Consider the following 18,268-nt stretch of genomic DNA (forward strand, 5'->3'; position numbering starts at 1 on the left):
CCAAGCAACAAGCATTGAATTAACAATGCCCCATTGATCAAAATCAGGAGACTTAGCATCCGGCACCTTAATAGTACCATCAATAAAACCAAGTTTGTTCTTCGCACGGAGGTTATTGCGTAGAGAACGAGACCACTCCTCATAGTTGTCTCCTTTCAACATAATAGGGCTTATCACAGCCCCTGTACCTTCACTCGGATGGAGATAGTAGGCTGAAAACGGTTCGTAGCGAGGGCCCTTAGGAGACAGAACATCATCACCACCAGTCATCACAACTCAAGAAGAACAACAAAGAACACACAAAGCGGAAGCACAAACCAGAAACACACGCAAACAATCTGGAAAAGAAGAACAAAGCTAGGGTTTGTGTTTGGGAAAAAAAAACTGGGAAAAGAACGTAAAAAAATCTCTAATTTAGAGGGCTCTTGATACCATGTTAAACTTCAATAAAACAATTCGGAGAAAACAGCTTAATGAGCCTTTACTATTAAACACATATATATAGGCTTACAACATTAACCTAACATGCCAAAAACTCCTAACAAGATATACACAAATATATTCACAAAATATATCTCATAGCATAATTATATCCTAACAAATAACATATTACCCTAAAATAGTAAAGTATATTCTAATAAATAAATTGAAAAAAAACAAAAAAAACTTATCGTCAAATCTTCACTTCAATATACTTCAATGTTCCGTCAATGATTGATGGATCAAAAATTTACAAATAGTGGTAATGTGGTATGGTGGGCTGGGTGTGGATTACTATTGTCCACTAACCACATACCAATCAATAACCTGAAGTAATAAATTAACTACCGTTGACGACTATACTTTTAATAAAATATTTTATACAGACCTGAGTGTATCGTACACCTTATCAACTCAAAATTAGTTTTTGCTTAATTAGTTTGCCTTTTTTTTTGTTTTTTTTTTGTTTTTTTTAAGGCAAACTAACAATAATGAGGGCAAATAACTAAGTAAATAAACTTTTTAGATGGTATAAATATTCAAACACTATTCATAAAAAAAAAAATTTAAAAAAAAACTTGTACATATTGGGTATATATGTAAATACACATTTTGAAGGATATAATTTTTAAAAAAAATTGTACATATTAAGGAAAGTATATATTTATGTTTACAAAAAAAATGAGACTATATATTTAAATACACAAGTTGAAGGGTATAATTAGCAGCACACTATTCATTAGAGTAATAATATATATTTAAAGAAAATTTTGTATTTTACCACCCAATAAATACTCACATTTTGAAATTACCTCCCAAATTATCACCCATATAATTAAAAAAAAACTAATTAAATCACCACCTTTTGCAACTTTCTGGTCAGTTTTTCGACTATGGGCCCCACTTCTTTTATTTCCTTCCTTTTTTTTCTTCAATTCTCTTGATTTCCCTCTCTTACTATTCTATTGCACTCTACTTTACTCTTCCTCCATTAAATTTCTTCCTCTTCCATCATAAATTCACTGTCAAATCATCAACCTCCCCACCATTAATGAAAGTAAACCCTAATTTTTTTTCTTCTCTTTTGCAACATCATAAATACGGTGTACGTACTTGCAATTTCTGGAAAAGGGGAAAGAGGAAGGAACCCTAATTTCATAACAACCCCCAATTTAATTGAAGAAGGAACCCTAATTTTAGAAAACTCTCAATTCAATTGAAGTAGGAACCCTAATTTCATAAAACCCCTAATTCAATTGAAGCAGTAACTAACCCTAATTTCATAAAACCCCCAATTCAATTGAAGCAGGAACCCTAATCTCAGAAAACATCCAATTTAATTGTGCGAAGAACCCTAATTTCAATAATTGAGCTTACCTGATTGTAGTGAAAGCAGCATCTGCACTTGTATGGGAGAATTATTCAAATAAAACCTTGTAAAATTTGTGAGAATTTGAAGGAAATTAATGTCGAAATTGGGGAGGAGAGTTTGCAGAGTAGTTTTATATAACAAAGTCGAAGGAAAAAAAATTAAAATAGGGTCAAACTAGTTGTTACTAGCCATTATGTGGGCCTCACTGCCGAAAAAATGACCGGAAGAAGGAAAAAAGTGGTGATTTAAATATTTTTTAAACTAGATTAGTACGCGTGCGATGTACGGTAGTAATAATTTTTTTCCCCATAATTAATTTGTGATTTAATATAAAAATGAGGCAACTTATGTGGAATAAACAAATGCAATTCATATAAGAAAGATGAAATAATAAGGCAAAATTTATTAAAATTACAAGTAAGAAAAAAAATATATTACTTTTGACTAGTTGTGTTGAAAATATTTAAGAATATTGTACATTATATTACATTAATGATGCATGTTATTCTCAATAAAACTATACAATATAGATGTTGTATGACTTTTTATTAATGAATTAATTTAGTTAGCAAAATTATAAAATGTACTTCCAAAAAATAAGTTAAGTAGAATGATTTAAAAAAAAAAAAAAAACTTAAAGCTGACATCATATATTGTATTGGCCAGAAATTTTTTAATGGTAGCTTGACATATGTCCAAATTGATCGATGTAAGCATGACTTGTACTGTTTTAGTAATAGTTAATAGATTTTTCGAAGGAAATTTTTTTTTTTTTTTAAAGTTGGTAAATTTATTAAGGAAATATTTAACAGAAAACTAACTCAATTGTTATTATTTTATAAGATTTCAAATCAACACCATTAAATAGAAATGTTTTTTTTTTTTATCATTGAACCCCAATATTGTATTTTTGGCTCCGTTATTTTATACTCTCCACCATATTCTAACCTTCTAAATTATAGCTTATTCTCCCTTAATTAAAAGTTCTCAAAATCTTATGTAACTATTTCAAGTAAATAGAACACAAAATAAAAAGGAGTACAATTATTATAAAGATGACATATAAGATTAGGAATAATATATTATAATAGTTGTATTATACAAATATTCCAAAAATAAAATATTTTTGCTAGAAAGGGAGGGGGAGTTTTGGAGGGAAAAAACAGCACCAGAAAGTGACACGTGTCATTCCTGGTGTCTGTTTTAATATTATGCATGTTATTAATTTATTGGGTGGTAATTTAAAATAAATTTTTGTTTGGGTGGTAATTTCAAAATACGTGTATTTAGTGGGTGGTAAAATACAAAGTTTCCATATTTAAATACCCTTTTAAAGGATATAATTGGCGGCACACTATTCATAAGACCAATCTTGTACTTTTTATAAGGTAGGGTTGTACTTTGCATAACTTTTTTATTACGGCAAGGAGGATATTTAGCAATGAAATTTGTAAATAAAGCGATAAAGCATGGTGTATATAATTTTGAAATAATAAGATGAATTAAACATAGCCTTAGCTTGGTATTTAAGGAAAGATATGTCAGAAAAATTTAGTTTATAATTTTGATAATCATTGAGAGATTGTTATATACACCCATGTGCACAGTGCACACATGCGCATAATTTTGTTTTCATTTTGATGATTGATTTTCATTTAGTCATCAAATGAAGAGCAAAAACTAACTTTGGGTTAGAATATCATTATTAGATTTTATTTGACAAGTATGTTGGGTAATGCAATTTATCTTGTTATCGAGGAGCTTTGCTTGGACTTGTGGGCTTCTGTTAAACTTTCGTATTGAGATTGGGCAATTACCTTCTCTAAAAGGTAATGACATATATATAGTTTTATCCCCTTGTTTTTTTGGCTTGCGTTTTCTCTTTAGTTGAGCTGTTGTTAGGATTTGATGTCTTGGTATCTAAACTAAGTTTGTGTCTCTACTAGTTTGTTGGATATATCTTTGAAATTAATTGTAAATATATGTTCTGTAGTATGATTAGAAGTCTAGAATATATCTAATCTGCTTTCATAAGAGAACTTTTGCTTATACGCAAACTACACAGTAACTTTGGTAATTTGTTTGTGTCGATGTTATTAACTAAACTAACATATCATTAAATTGGTAATAATAAAATTCTAATTTTCTTCCCAAAGAGGCGAATTGTAAGTCATTTGAGTCCTTTATCTTATTTAATTTTGTGTCATATTGTTAATTGCTTTTCTTTCAAACATATGGTTGTAAAGATAGAGTATGATTTGTATTCAACCTTTTAAAAATGTGCATTGTAGAGGGAGTATTTTTAATTGCTTTTCATGTATATTTCATGATGGGGATATCGATAATCAAGAAAGGCGTCAAGAGGAGAAGATAATCAAGAAAGGCGTCAAGAGGGAAGTAAACCATTTATTTTCGAATGGTTGTATTTTATCCTATCAAACTCTATGATGAACTGTAGATGTATATATTTATTTATTTTCAGAAAATGTAACATTTGGTATCTATGAAATCGATTATATTTATTTTGTTACAGATCTATTGTTATTAACGGTTGTTAAAGCAATATTGATAAGAAATTAAGATATAATCTTGTACAAATTTTTAATGGGCAATAATTTATCATCAAATTTTAAATTTACAAATCATGATCTTTTTGAATTGTATGTAGCATAAGTATAGGTCCAAAAGAAATAATTTTCAACAACAAAATTAGTTGTTACTAAAGTAAAAATATTTTTAACAACAACTATTATTGTTGCGAAAAACTTCTAAGTACAAATGTGCAGGTCCAAAAGAAATAATGTTCAGCAACAAATTTTGTTGTTACTGGAGAAAAAGTATTTTAACAACTATAATTGTTGCGAAAAACTTCTAATCACAAATCAGGTAATATTTAGATTTGGCAACAATTTCATTTTGGCAATTGAAATGTTGTAGCGAAAGAATAATTTTTGGCAATGAAAGTAAGTCATTGCAGATACCTTTGGTAACGGCATCATGGATAACAAGCAAAAGTCGTTGCAAAAAATGCAAACCTGTTGCCAAAAATATTTTTAGCAACATCTTTTCTTTTCTTTTCTTTTCTTTTTTTTTTTTTTTTTTAGAAAAGGCAAAAAAATTTATTAACTACAAAAATGCCCCTAGGCAAATGCCCTTTAACCAACTAAGCTCCCTAGCCTTAACTTTCATACAAGCTATACTACTAACTCTATGATAAACATCCATACAGGCCCTATTTACAACAATTTCATGCACTGGCTACAGTGTAGCCTGCAGGATTATGATTCCAAATCCAATTACACCAAGGAACCTCAGTGTGACTAGTTTGGAGCTACTTGTAAGCACACTAGTTTGGAGCTACTTGTAAGCACTGGCTACAGTATAGCCTGCAAGATTATGATTCCAGCTATCTCTAGTGAAACCATGCTTAATTGATTTTCACTCACTTTCCAAATCTGCTTCCATTGCCAGTTTGCTTGAGCATGACACCCCAACCTTTTCCAGTTCCTGCCTTTAATATAATGATGGTTAACCCATCTTAACCAAAGGCTGTCATTCTTATTAGCTATATCCCATACATATTTCCCCATGGCTGCAATATTCCAAGTAAGATAGTCCTGCACACCTAAACCACTGCACCCTGTTTCTTAGGTCTACACACTATATCCCAGGCAATAGGAGGAGCCCTGCTGTAAATAGCTGTGCCATCACATATAAAGCTCCTACAAATTGTCATAACCCCCTCCAAAATCCTCTTGTTAGCCTAATATGTATGCAAGGACATAAGGACAACATTAGCAAGAGTCACTCTAGTTGTATAAGACATTGTTCTACCACCCTAAATTCTGGTTCTAGCCACAATTTTATCAATCAGCACTTGACAATCATCATGAGATAACTTCTTTGCATTCACATTCACTCCCAAGTACCTACCTACATGAAAGGGAGTTCACCTTAGCTTCACCTCTTCTCTTGTATTGCAAAAATACACATTTGACTTCCCACCATTTGCTACTAAACCAAAAGCAGCAGCAAAAGTAGCTAAACCCCTCATGAGTAAGCTAGCAGCTTTCTCATCTCCACTACTCATAACTATCAAATCATCAGCAAAAACTAAGTGATTCAGCTTTACACCCTTAAACCTTGGATGAAGCTTAAACTCTCTATGTTCCCCAATTCTGTGAAGAATTCTAGTAAGGTACTCCATACAGATGACAAACAAGAGTGGAGATAAAGGATCACCTTGTCTCAACCCTTTTCTTCCTTGAAAGAAGTCATGAACCTCCCCATTAATCACAAGAGAAAAGCTTGGAGTTGACACATATTCCATGACCGTATGCACAAACTGAAAATTTAAGAGCCAACGACATCTCTTAGAAAAATCCAATTCACAGAGTCATAAGCCCTCCTAATATCCACCTTAAACATGCAACTAGAATGCACACTCTTCCTCCTATACCTTCTAATCAAATCCTGAACAATGCAAATATTATGACAAATTTTCCTCCCTTGTACAAAACCTGATTGATTGTCAGAAATGATATTGGGCAAGATCTTCTTGAATCTAGAGCATAGTGACAGGCTAAAGTCATATCACCTAATCAAAGTAATTCCTAAAACCACTGACTAAAATAGATTGGGAAGTAGGGTCAAATCCACAAGGTAACAATGTTCTTTTACTCCTAATTAATTATTATAATCTAGCTAAATTATCAAGTAACAAGTATGATTTTTGTGACTTAAACTAAAAGAAATAATTAAACTAAGCAAATAAGATTAAGAGAATATCAATAAAATAAAAGCTTAGGGCATAGGTTCACCAATTAATAATATTCCGGTATGAAAGACAACAATCGATTATTAATGCACAAATTAATCAGATTATAAAGAGGTTTCGCTACGTATTACAATCACATAATTAATCTAGCGGTATTAAATCGCATCGCTCGAATCTTAACTATTTATAAATTAACCTGCCTATTGAAACTAAGCCTTAACATCAATTCTCATATGTCGAATCTCATATCAATATTGCGTCGTAACTCAAACAATTAAACCAACGCTAATCTAATTGCATAGCATTATATCAATCAATAGGAAATTAATCTAAAACATCAACAATCAACAATAATAAATCATCCCTTCATATTATTCATAGATCCCCACAACCCTGAAATAAAACTACTCACACATAATTAAATCTAAACTAATCAAAGCAATTACAGAAAACATAATTAAAACAGTAAAAATAAATTAATTATGATAACAATAAATTAAACAAAAATCAAAATAGAACTATTAATAAAACTAAAAGCAATAAAAATAAACTAATGAAAAACTAAACTTATAAACGAACAAAACTCAAAGCTAAAAACTAAAAACTAAAAGTAAAACTAGCTTCCCCAAACTACGTAACTACTCTTTCCTATATAGGAAAAGAAAAGGAGTTTTATTAAAGGTCAGCTTCTAAGCCTATCAAAACTCCTAATTAAAAGCAAATCTCCTGTTAAAAAAAAAAAAAAAAAAAAAAAAAAAAAAAAAAAAAAAAAAAACCAAATCCACCGACTTTGCTTTCGTACCCCAATACGAAATCTAAAATTAAAAGATCAGCGGCCCAACTTTGCTTTGATCCACTTAATCGGGCCCGCCTATTCACGCCGTTGAAGCTCAGTAATTGAAGCCCAGCAACTGATATCTTGGGATTGGGCTTCCATTTCCTTCGAGCCCAATTCTTAACTTGATTGATTCATATAATAGCTTGTAAAAACATGGACTTCTTCACTTATCGAGCCCTTGATCACCAAATTAAGTTCCTCTAACTTGATCTTGGACTTAAAATATTGGGTCATAAGATACGATCAAACTCCAATATCTTCGTAGCGGCTCAAATAAGCTCTGGAATTGTCATAAATCTTCAAATTTGTTAAGATAGAATTATGTGGAGATATGATAATTTTTTTTTTTTATGATTTGTTATGATTTGCATAGGATAGAATATAGCATTATTTGATCTTAGCCAGAATATTTCCTAATGTCATCGTACCTTTGTACTCTATTTATAGTCTTTGCCATCACATGAATGACAATCAATTGTTTTGCCTCAAAATATTTTACATGGTATCAGAGCCTCGATTTTTTTTCTCTACACCATAAACAGTAAACAATGGTAGGCGACACGCCGCCGCCACCACCACCACCATCAAAAATAGAACCAAATTCGTCGTTTTACCTAGGACGCAAGACCGATCAGGTGATTTCATAACCCCGATTCGTCTTACGGGGGATAATTATGATGATTGGGCTGCCGACATACGTATGGCATTGGAGGCACGTCGAAAATTTGATTTCTTGGATAGCACAATAACTGGTCTGACTCCACCTTGCACTCAATCGGACTGGAACACCATTAACGCAAAGCTTGTTTTTTGGATTTCTAGTACTATTGAGACGAAGTTCAGGGAGGCTAAGAAATTGTGGGATCATCTTAAACAAAGATTTGCTCTTATTAATGGTCCAAGAATTCAACAAATGAAGTCATCAATTGCCAAGTGTGAACAAACCAAGGGAATGTCAATTTCCACGTACTATGGGAAATTGAATGCATTATGGGAAGAATTATTTCATCATGAGCCAAAAATTTCATGTTCTTGCTACTCACAATGTACTGCCGGTGAATTACATGCACAAAGACGAGAAACGGCTAAGCTCCATGATTTTTTAATGGGTCTATACTGAGAGTATTATTCCCAATTGCGGGCAAATATTCTCTCGCAAGACCTTCTCCCTTCAATTGATTGTGCCTATCAACTCGTCATCCAAGATGAACGAGTTAGATTAGCCAAAATAACACCTGATGATAAGCCTTCGGAGGCGGTTGGTTTTACAGTTCGTGCTACTCCAAGTGCTGGTCGTGGGCATGGTCCAGGTGAACGTCCCACTTGCACTAATTGTAAGAAAATATATAGAGCATGAAGCCTCAAGTTGCTGGACCGTGGATTGCACACACTGCAAGAAAAATGGTCATGAAGTTAGTAGTTGTTACGAGATTATTGGCTATCCAGAAGGCTGGTTCGAACAGTCCAAGACCGATGGTGGGGGCATGGTAGAGGCACACCTCGGGCCAATGCCACGCATAGCACAGGCATATGGGCTGCTGTCCCTGGTAGCGACAATGGGTCTTCGTCGGCTTCTCAGATTTTCACTGCGGATCAATGGAAGGCTGGTGTCGGATAGTAAGTTGAACGGTAAGGTCAATAATAATTTGTGGATTGTTGATACGGGAGTCTCACATCATGTAACAGGTAATGACACTTGGTTGTTTGATTCAACACCTATATTTGATTGTTCGGTTAGCCTACCGAATGGTGAGTCCGTTCTTGCAGAGAAGGAGGGCTCGGTTCGGTTATCGGACTCAGATGTGTTAAAACATGTTCTTTATGTTCTTAATTTGGCTTGTAATTTGATCTCAGTTTCACAACTTAACGATGATTTGCATTGCATTGTTAAATTTAACTAATCTATGTGTGCAATACAGGACCAAACGGGTGCTGATTGGAACGGGTGCTAGACGAGATGGACTTTACTACTTCGGAGGAAACTCAGTGCAACATATTTCGGTGAACGGGTGCGACATCTCAGTTAGAACTATGGCACAAGCGACTAGGTCATCCTTCGAAAAATGTAGTGAAGTTACTTTCTCTTGATAGTCTTAAGGGTAGCTTAGATAAGAATTGTGAAGTTTGTTTTCGGGCTAAACACCTTAGGGACAAATTTCCTTCTAGTGATAATAAAGCGAGTCGCATCTTTGAGAAAATACATTGTGATTTGTGGGGCTCGTATAGACATGCTTCTTCTTGTGGAGCTCGTTATTTTTTGACAATAGTTGATGATTTTTCCCGTGCTGTATGGGTTTACTTGCTGGATGATAAGACAGAAGTTTTTCGTATATTTATGAATTTCATTGCAATGATTGATCGTCAATTTTCTCAAACAATTAAAATTATTCAAAGTGATAATGGTATGGAATTTAATTATTTGCGAGATTATTTTAATGCCACCTGAATTTTGTTTTATACCTCTTGTGTTGGGACTGAAGGATTTATGTCTTCGTCAAGCGCAATTACTAGATATATAAATGGAAAAAATTATGGAGATAATTAAATTCGTCCATTTGGGTCGTCGTTATATCATAGCTAGAGGTACTAACGATCTTCGGGCTAGTAAAATAGACCAAAGCCCAATTGGACGGATCCTATGAGGTCACACAAAGGGCCTAAATCAAGCATTAGAGGACGAGACCCATGATGGGCCCCATCCCCTAGGTGGCCGGCCATATGAGTTGGTTTGGAGGGTTTATGGGCTTCCTAACCTAGTCTAATTATAATAGGATTATAAATAGACTAGGTGCCTAGGTTTTTACACAGAACAGTTTGACTGTTAAGTTGAAACCTTAATTAGCAAACACGAAACCAAGACCTCTCAAACTCCATCTCTCTCACGGCTTTCTCCTCCCTTCTCAGCGCCGGTGGTGTGCACGGTGGTGGTGGTTTGTCGTAGTGGTCGGTTGTCCATTAAAAGTGGTGATTGTGGTTTTCCCTTTCACTTGACCAATCTAGTATTGGTGGACGCTTATTCGAATCCCGTGGACCAAGTAGAGGAGTCACGCTTGGGGCTCTATTCTCTCCCTGATTTGCTGATCGAATAGCTACGTGGAATTCACGCTTCAAAGGTATAATTGGTAAGCCACTCTATCTCTAGATTGAGTTGCAGCATCAGGCCTGATTGGCTTACCAATTAACCCCACAATTTTCTCTAAGCAATTCTTCCCCCAATATTTCAATGGTAATCCCGGAAGTTGCACCCAAACTGGAATTTTAGCATCACTAATATCCAATTCCATCCCATCTTCCCATTGTCTAAGACAAACCGGCTTCTTATCCATCAAAACATTCAAAGAGGCAAGAGCTTTATCTCTAGTTTCAGAATTAAGAAATCTAATCAAGAATATACCCCTCTTCAATGGAATCACTTTATCAATATTCATTTTTCCCCAAATTCGATAACAAAAACCCTCAAAAGTTTAATGTGTGGATTAGTAGCAATTATAAAAGCAACTACCCCTAATTTCCAGTAATAGTCAATTGTAATGCAGGTTTATGCAATTCAGATTGAATAAACTCGGAAACTGGGTGATTCGAAGAAACCTGACCAGCATTTGTCGATGCTCTGTTTTCCGAACCTAGCTGCCCAAAATCACTTCGCTGCAATACAGTTATCCATTCCGATAACTTTGATTTCTCCCTTGAATTCTTGATTAGTTTATCCAAAGATTGCTCCGAAGATAGCACACGTCACTCAATTTCAACTTCGATGTCAAACTCCAATGGAGGAATTTGACCCATATTTCCCTTCGATTTCGTTTTCTATACACCAGCATAAGGACTTCATGCCAATACTTTGCCATTGATGAGCTCATCTTCCTTGCCTTCTTTCTTCGAGTCCTGGTTCCCCTTCTTCTTCCTCGTCATAGCATAGAAATTATAGAGAGAAAAGGCCTAGAGGGGGAGAGAGAGAGAGAGAGCGCTTAACAAGGATATTGATGTTAATGATTGTTTTTTACGCCGTATGTTACGCGATATTTTTTGTTAAGAAGAAACAACATCTTTTGTTGCCAAAAAACAAATTTCTTGTAGTGATCCTCCTAAATATAACCCTTAAAATCTATGGAAGGTAAAGTGGTAACTAGTAAGATCGTCGTTTTTCCCGTTTAAAAAAAAAAAAAAAAAAAAAATCGTCGTTTTCAAATAAACAATTCTTCTTTTTACTGGAAGAAAAATGGAGCAACTCGGTGAAGCAAATACCATATTTGTTTTTAATGGCAGTCATCTTCAAAACCTTACTTGGACCAATGTTTGTTAGGAATTCAGATAAAATTAGGTTATTTTTTTTTTGTTTTTTTTTTAATTTATTTATTTATCACCGGAAAAGAGAGAAATGTTGATGAATCTCGCGCGTGGCAGTGAATATTGGGGTTTTATTGAAGAATTCAAGACCGAGGACACAAAATGGAAGCAAAAATCAGACGGGCGTCGACATCTTTAGCTGTTGACGTCGCTGACATACCCGCCGGCGATGATGTATCATCGTTGACTTGGACGCTACACTTAAAGAGTATGTTCGTGCTTGTGTGTTGGCCTATGAGGGGCTTTTACATTGGTTCAGATCGTTTTTGGTCGGAGTTGTTACCTATCAACGTCACCGGCGATGACGCTATTATCGTCGACTTGGATGCTACATTGATACCCGATGAATATTGAATTATTCAATATGAGAAATATAATATGAAAATTACGAGTATCTTATCAATACACAGGGGCGGAGCTAGGGGGTTGGCAAGGGCTCGACCCATATTTTTTTAAATACGGCCCTTATAAACTTTAGGCTTATATACTATTGAACTCCCATATATATATATTACATACCTATGCTCTTGGTTCAGTGGCAAGTCATTTTAATTTTTATACATGGGTTAAGTGGGCTTAGTATTGTTCCTCATGGTTCAAGGTTCAATCCTATTTAGTACTGGTATATGTTTGGTTTTTTCTTTGTGCGAACATTAAAAAAATAATCCTAAGGTAACACTTTGACTCTTAATATCTAACAATATTAGATCTCTAAATTTATTCTTTCCTTTTTTTTTTTTACTTAAATTTTCTACTAACTTCTTCAACTCTTCTATTAGTGATTTTTAATTTTTCATTTCTCCAATCGTCTACTTATATTTAATCGTGTAATTTTTATTTATTTATTTATTTATTTTTATGTATATAAATTACCGGCTTTATTTTACAAAAATGAATATTTTCACTTTTGTATAATGTTCCGTACTAATTTGTCCATAGATCACTTTTTTTTTTTTTTTTTTTTTTGGATATGATATGTTAGATATAATCATAAAATAAAAAACTCTTAATTTTTAGAGTGGTTGATATTCAACAAGTGGATTTTACACCAGTTTTATACATAGGAAAATAGATTGCCAATAATTTTATCATATTATTGACTTTTTTATACAAAGTATAAAAAGTCATAAACTGCGATTTAGAAAAAAAAAAATCAATATAATAATAAGCTATAAAATCATATATTGATTCAACCATCGTCGGCCCCCGTAGCTTAAAATTCCTGAATTCGTCCCTGTCAATACACATAAGTACATCTGCCAGGAGGTTCAAAGGAGTGTGGGATATCAGCTGTGCAGAGACAGCTGCTATTATTTGGGGCTGGAGACAGCAGCTCAAGCAGGGGTGACACATGTGTGGGTGGAGTGCGATGCCATGGGTGTTGTTGCGAAGCTAAACAGCAAGCAAGCTCGGTTTAATCATCTATGTTAAAAGAGGGGAAACACGGTGGCTCACTATGTTGCTAGATCGTGTAGTCCGGATGTATCCGAGCTAACTTCTTTTGATTCCTTCCCAGAGAGTATATTACGGCTTTCTGAGTTGGATAATTATTAATATTAATTCCCCTCTTTCTCTCAAAAAATAAAAAATAAAAAAAATATAATATATATATATAATTTCACGTAATTTATTAATAATATGTATACATATTATATAATTTGTTTCATGTTCTTGTCAAAATATAACGTAATTTATTAATAATATGTATACATATTATATAATTTGTTTCATGTTCTTGTCAAAATATATATATATATATATATATATATATATATATATATATATATATATATATAACAAATTTGTCACTTCCAAATACCAGGGACCACCTAAACTATCAATCAGTCTCCATATAACAGGGAACAAATTAATCATTCATAAAATTATAAACTATACCACCATCACCAACAAGAACAATAAAATTAAAATTAAAACACATCAAATTCCAATACCTTATAAACAATCATTTCTTAGCCTGATCTAACCCTAAAATCAAGATAGTTATATGTACCTGTTTGAATACTGATAAGTCTATTTTTTATATATTTTTATTCCCCATCCCACGGTCATATTTGTGTTTATTTGCGGAGCTATTTTATACTAATATACGTTTTTTAGTGTTTTTGTAGAGTTGATATTATTTTGTAGGAATTTGCATAATTATGATAATTCCCGAGCTTATTAAGCCACTACGAAAAATATTAAAGTCAGATCGTATTTTATGATCGTATATTTAATAACCCAAGATCGAGTTAAAGGAAATTGGTTCGGTGATTTAAAACTCGATACGTGAAGAGGTGCAAGATTTACATAGTTATTATTATTTCGGACCAAGAAAGGAAATTAGGCTAAAGCTAAAATAAATGACCCAACTTGCTGACCCAAACGAAGAAGCAATCAGCCCAATTAAGAGCTGCTGGGCGTGATTATTGGCGGGCCCGATCGGGCGGGCCCAATGCCCGATCGGGTGAGCATGTTGCTGGCGTGATATTGCTACGTTCATAAGTTAGAGATTATTAATATTGGGCTTTGTTATTAAAGCCCACTAGCTTTTCCTTTCTTGAAAAGTAGTAGTATATACTACGTAGAGAGAGGGAGTTAATATTATTAGGAACAATAAGATAAGAGTTTTTTGTTAGGATATGATTCCTTTTTCTTTATAAAAGGAGTAGTAGTAGTAGTATTACGGAGGTTAGACTTTGTTTCTTATGTTTTTTACTTTGCTTTTCTATTCTCGTTAGCTTTCATGGTTACAGTCTTGTTTTACTTATTTTTGTTATTTTAGTTTTAATACTAGTTTTATTATCTTTGTTTTATGTTTATTTTAATTGCTTTTAATTAGTTTTAGTTTTAATTATGCACGAGTAGTTTATTTTTAGGGTTGCGGGGATCCATAAATAATATGAAGGAATAATTTATTATTGTTGATTGTTAATGTTTTTGATTGATTTCCTATTGATTGATTTAATGCTATGCAATTAGATTAGGCCTGGTTTAATTGTATGAGTTATGCAAATTAATTCGAGATTCGAGAGATGAAAATTGATGTTTAGGCTTAGTTAATTCGAGATTCGAGAGATGAAAATTGATGTTTAGGCTTAGTTTCAATAGGCAGGGTAATTTATAAAATGGTTAGGTCAAGATTCGAGAGATGCGATTTAATACCGGTAGATTAATTCTGTGATTGTAATACGTAGCGAAAGCCCTTTATGATCAGATTAATTTATGCATTGATAATTGATTGTTATGTTTTACTCTGAAATATTATTTATTGGTGAATCTATAGTCTAGGCCTTTTATTATTATTTTCCTCCCTTAATCAATTTGCTTTAGTTTAATTATTAGTTTAATTCTCATTAAAAACAATTACTTTTGATTAGGTGATACGATTTTAGCCTGTCAAATACCTCAACAGACAAAAATTTAAGCTGAGTTCGAAACTCAAAACTCCATTTTCTTTGCTGACCCGAGGAGATACCCCGCGGCGAAGAATGCTCCAATCTGGATCAGCTTATTAACAGCTAGGTCGGGTAAAGAATGAGAAGGAAATGGAGGGATAGAGGGAGCTGGGGGGAGAGGCGGGAGCTCCGGAATCTGAGGCAGTTGTGGGATTGGAGGGAGTTCCGAAATCGGAGGGAGTTGTGGGATTAAAGAGAGCTCCGAAATCGAATGGAGTTGTGGGATTGGAGGGAGCTCCGGGAAAGGAGGAAGGGCTGGAAGAGGAGGCGGAATCTTTGACGAACCAAATAAGAACTCCAATCGATATCGGTCGGAACCCACATAGAATCCCCTTAAAGCCGCCAGTGCACACCTACGAAGGTAATCGCGTGCATTCTCATTGAAATCGATGATTGTGGCATCTTCATCGGCGGGTAAGTCGGCGATTGCTCCAGCTGACGCCGCCTTTACCCAGTGGATTGAGGCACCCGATTTTGCAGATTTATTGTCGAATTCCTCAACACTGCCCCAATCAACACAACCTCGTGCGAGGTCAAGTAACCGAGCTTTCTCTTTTGATGAAATTCCAGAAGAGAATAACAACTTAAATTGAGCAGATTTTTTAGCGAAAACACAACCAAGCAATTCGAGTAGTTGGTCTTCATTGTTGACAAATAGGGTATACGACCGACAGAGTAGCTCCATATGAATTGATTAGACTTTTGAATAAAGTGTTTGGTTTTTTTTAAAAAATTAGAGGTTATTTGTTTAGGGGATAAAAGAGGTTGGGTAAGGATAAAAAAAATAAAGATAGAAGAAAAGTAGTGTTTGTTTAGAAGGATGGGATTAGAAGGGGGTTAGGGATATGGATAAAAATACCAACTTATCTCTCCATTTCTATAATTAGGGGGGTGGTATAAGGGGAAGAGATAAGAAATGAGTTGAAAAAGTCCAAATTATCCTTAATGAAATTAAAGGGTAGAAGTTAGTAAGGGTACTTTTATAAATTTATTACTTATCCCTAATTTGTTTCCCATAATTACCAAACAAGGGATAAAAAAAATGGTTTTTACCACCACTTAACTGATTCATGGATGAAATCCGTAAGCCTCTTAGGACCCTTTAGGAACCCCCCCAAAAAAAAAACAATGCATAACCTTTTGGAGTCCAAAAATGTCTTTTGAAGGACAAATTAAATGTTATTTTGCTTAATTGGGCCATTTTTTTAGAATTTGAGATCCGGTGTAAAAAACTCAAGTGGTGGTAGGAAATGCATCTTGAGGTCATATAATGTTGTTTGAAGCAAAATATGACCACTAGTCGGTCACATAACGGTCTAGGGTGATCTTGAATTTACAAAGAGAAGTATATATGTAGCTAGCTAACGCAAATTTTTAGCTAGGGTCGCGCCCAGCTAGCTCTGGTTGGAGTCGCGCAAGATGAACATTTACTAGAAAAAAAAAATGAACATTTACTAGTAAAAAAATGAACATTTATTTTTAACATTGCAATGTATAAAAAAGAACATTTATAATATAAGAGTAAAATAAAGAGACTATGAAACTAAAAAATAGGATTGTACATCTAATATTTTATAACTGATCATTTCAGTTGTAAATAAAAATGAACATATATAATGTTATTGCTTATTCATCAACATTTTTTTAAGTTTCAAGTGAAATACCTTGATTTGTTCAATTCTCTTGAATGTATATCTTGCAATTCGCTGAAATATATGATTTAATACCAATTAAATAAATCAACAATATGTTTTTTTTAATAATGAACAAAATGTTAGTGTCTTATATTATTAAGGCTAATATTAATTGAACATCCTTTACTATAAAAACGAATATTTTATACAACTGAACAAACACAAAAATTTGTATTAATTAAAAAAGAAAATGAACATATATTTTATAAGAATGAACATCATACGGCATGAAAATGAACATTTATTTTATAAGAATGAACATCATACTGTATGAAAATGAACATTTGATTATTGAGAAATACAAAATTATCGTAAAATATGTTCAGTTAGAAAATGTTCATTTTTGTTATAATAATTGTTCATTTTGGTGGTGATCTCATAAATACGTAGATAGGCTCGACCTCAGCTATTAACGATTGCAATGTAAGGCTTATATATGTTATTGGGCCTCTTGTTAATTGGCTCTGTTGATTGAATAGAATGTTTTGGGCTGAATACAAGGATTACAATCCATAATGTCAGCCAGAACAGCCACATTGTGTGTTCAAGCATATAAGTAAGTTAAACCCATAGATTTTTATTTATATGCCTCACTTGAATTTATTTTCAAATCATATTACTAATAAATAAAGCCGGTCTCGCATACAGGCCACGAGACAGCGACACTTGGCATTCCAATTTTTCGCCAAGTGTCGCGCCATATAGGCGACAAATCGGTATTATTATGACACATATGATGCTAAGTAAACGGTTTTTGCATAGATTTTTTAAGATAAAAATGTTGTACAGAGTTTTATTATCATTATACTTCTAATATTTCATATATACAAAATTAATCATAATTTTTAATAAATATCCTACAACTTGGTTTTATTTCCATCATAAAATTTGTTTCAAAAAGTTCTTTAAAATAAGATCCATTTATAATATATTTAATTTAGAAAAAAAAAATAATAGACAATCAACAAAAATAAGTTTTAACCAGTAAAAATAACTTTGATTTGGTAAAAATACTTTCAGTTTAGTAAAAATAATTTAAGTTCAATAACAATAATTTCAAGTCAATAATAACATAGATATCTATTTACAAACAAAATTACAAAAAGTACACTATTTATAAATAAGCGATAGGATATCGTATGTCTAAATATCCTACATTATCAAAAGGGATTAAATGATCATATTAACAAATATTCAAGCCAAAAAGTTTATCCTAAAATTTTATCAACAATCCGGACATCGTCCGAGTACAAAACTAGTACGAGGTATACATTCATAATACAATGTCACTAGAACTTGTAT

Source organism: Chenopodium quinoa, unplaced genomic scaffold (assembly GCF_001683475.1).
Source record: "Chenopodium quinoa cultivar QQ74 unplaced genomic scaffold, ASM168347v1, whole genome shotgun sequence".
NCBI classification, from domain to species: Eukaryota; Viridiplantae; Streptophyta; class Magnoliopsida; order Caryophyllales; family Amaranthaceae; genus Chenopodium; species Chenopodium quinoa.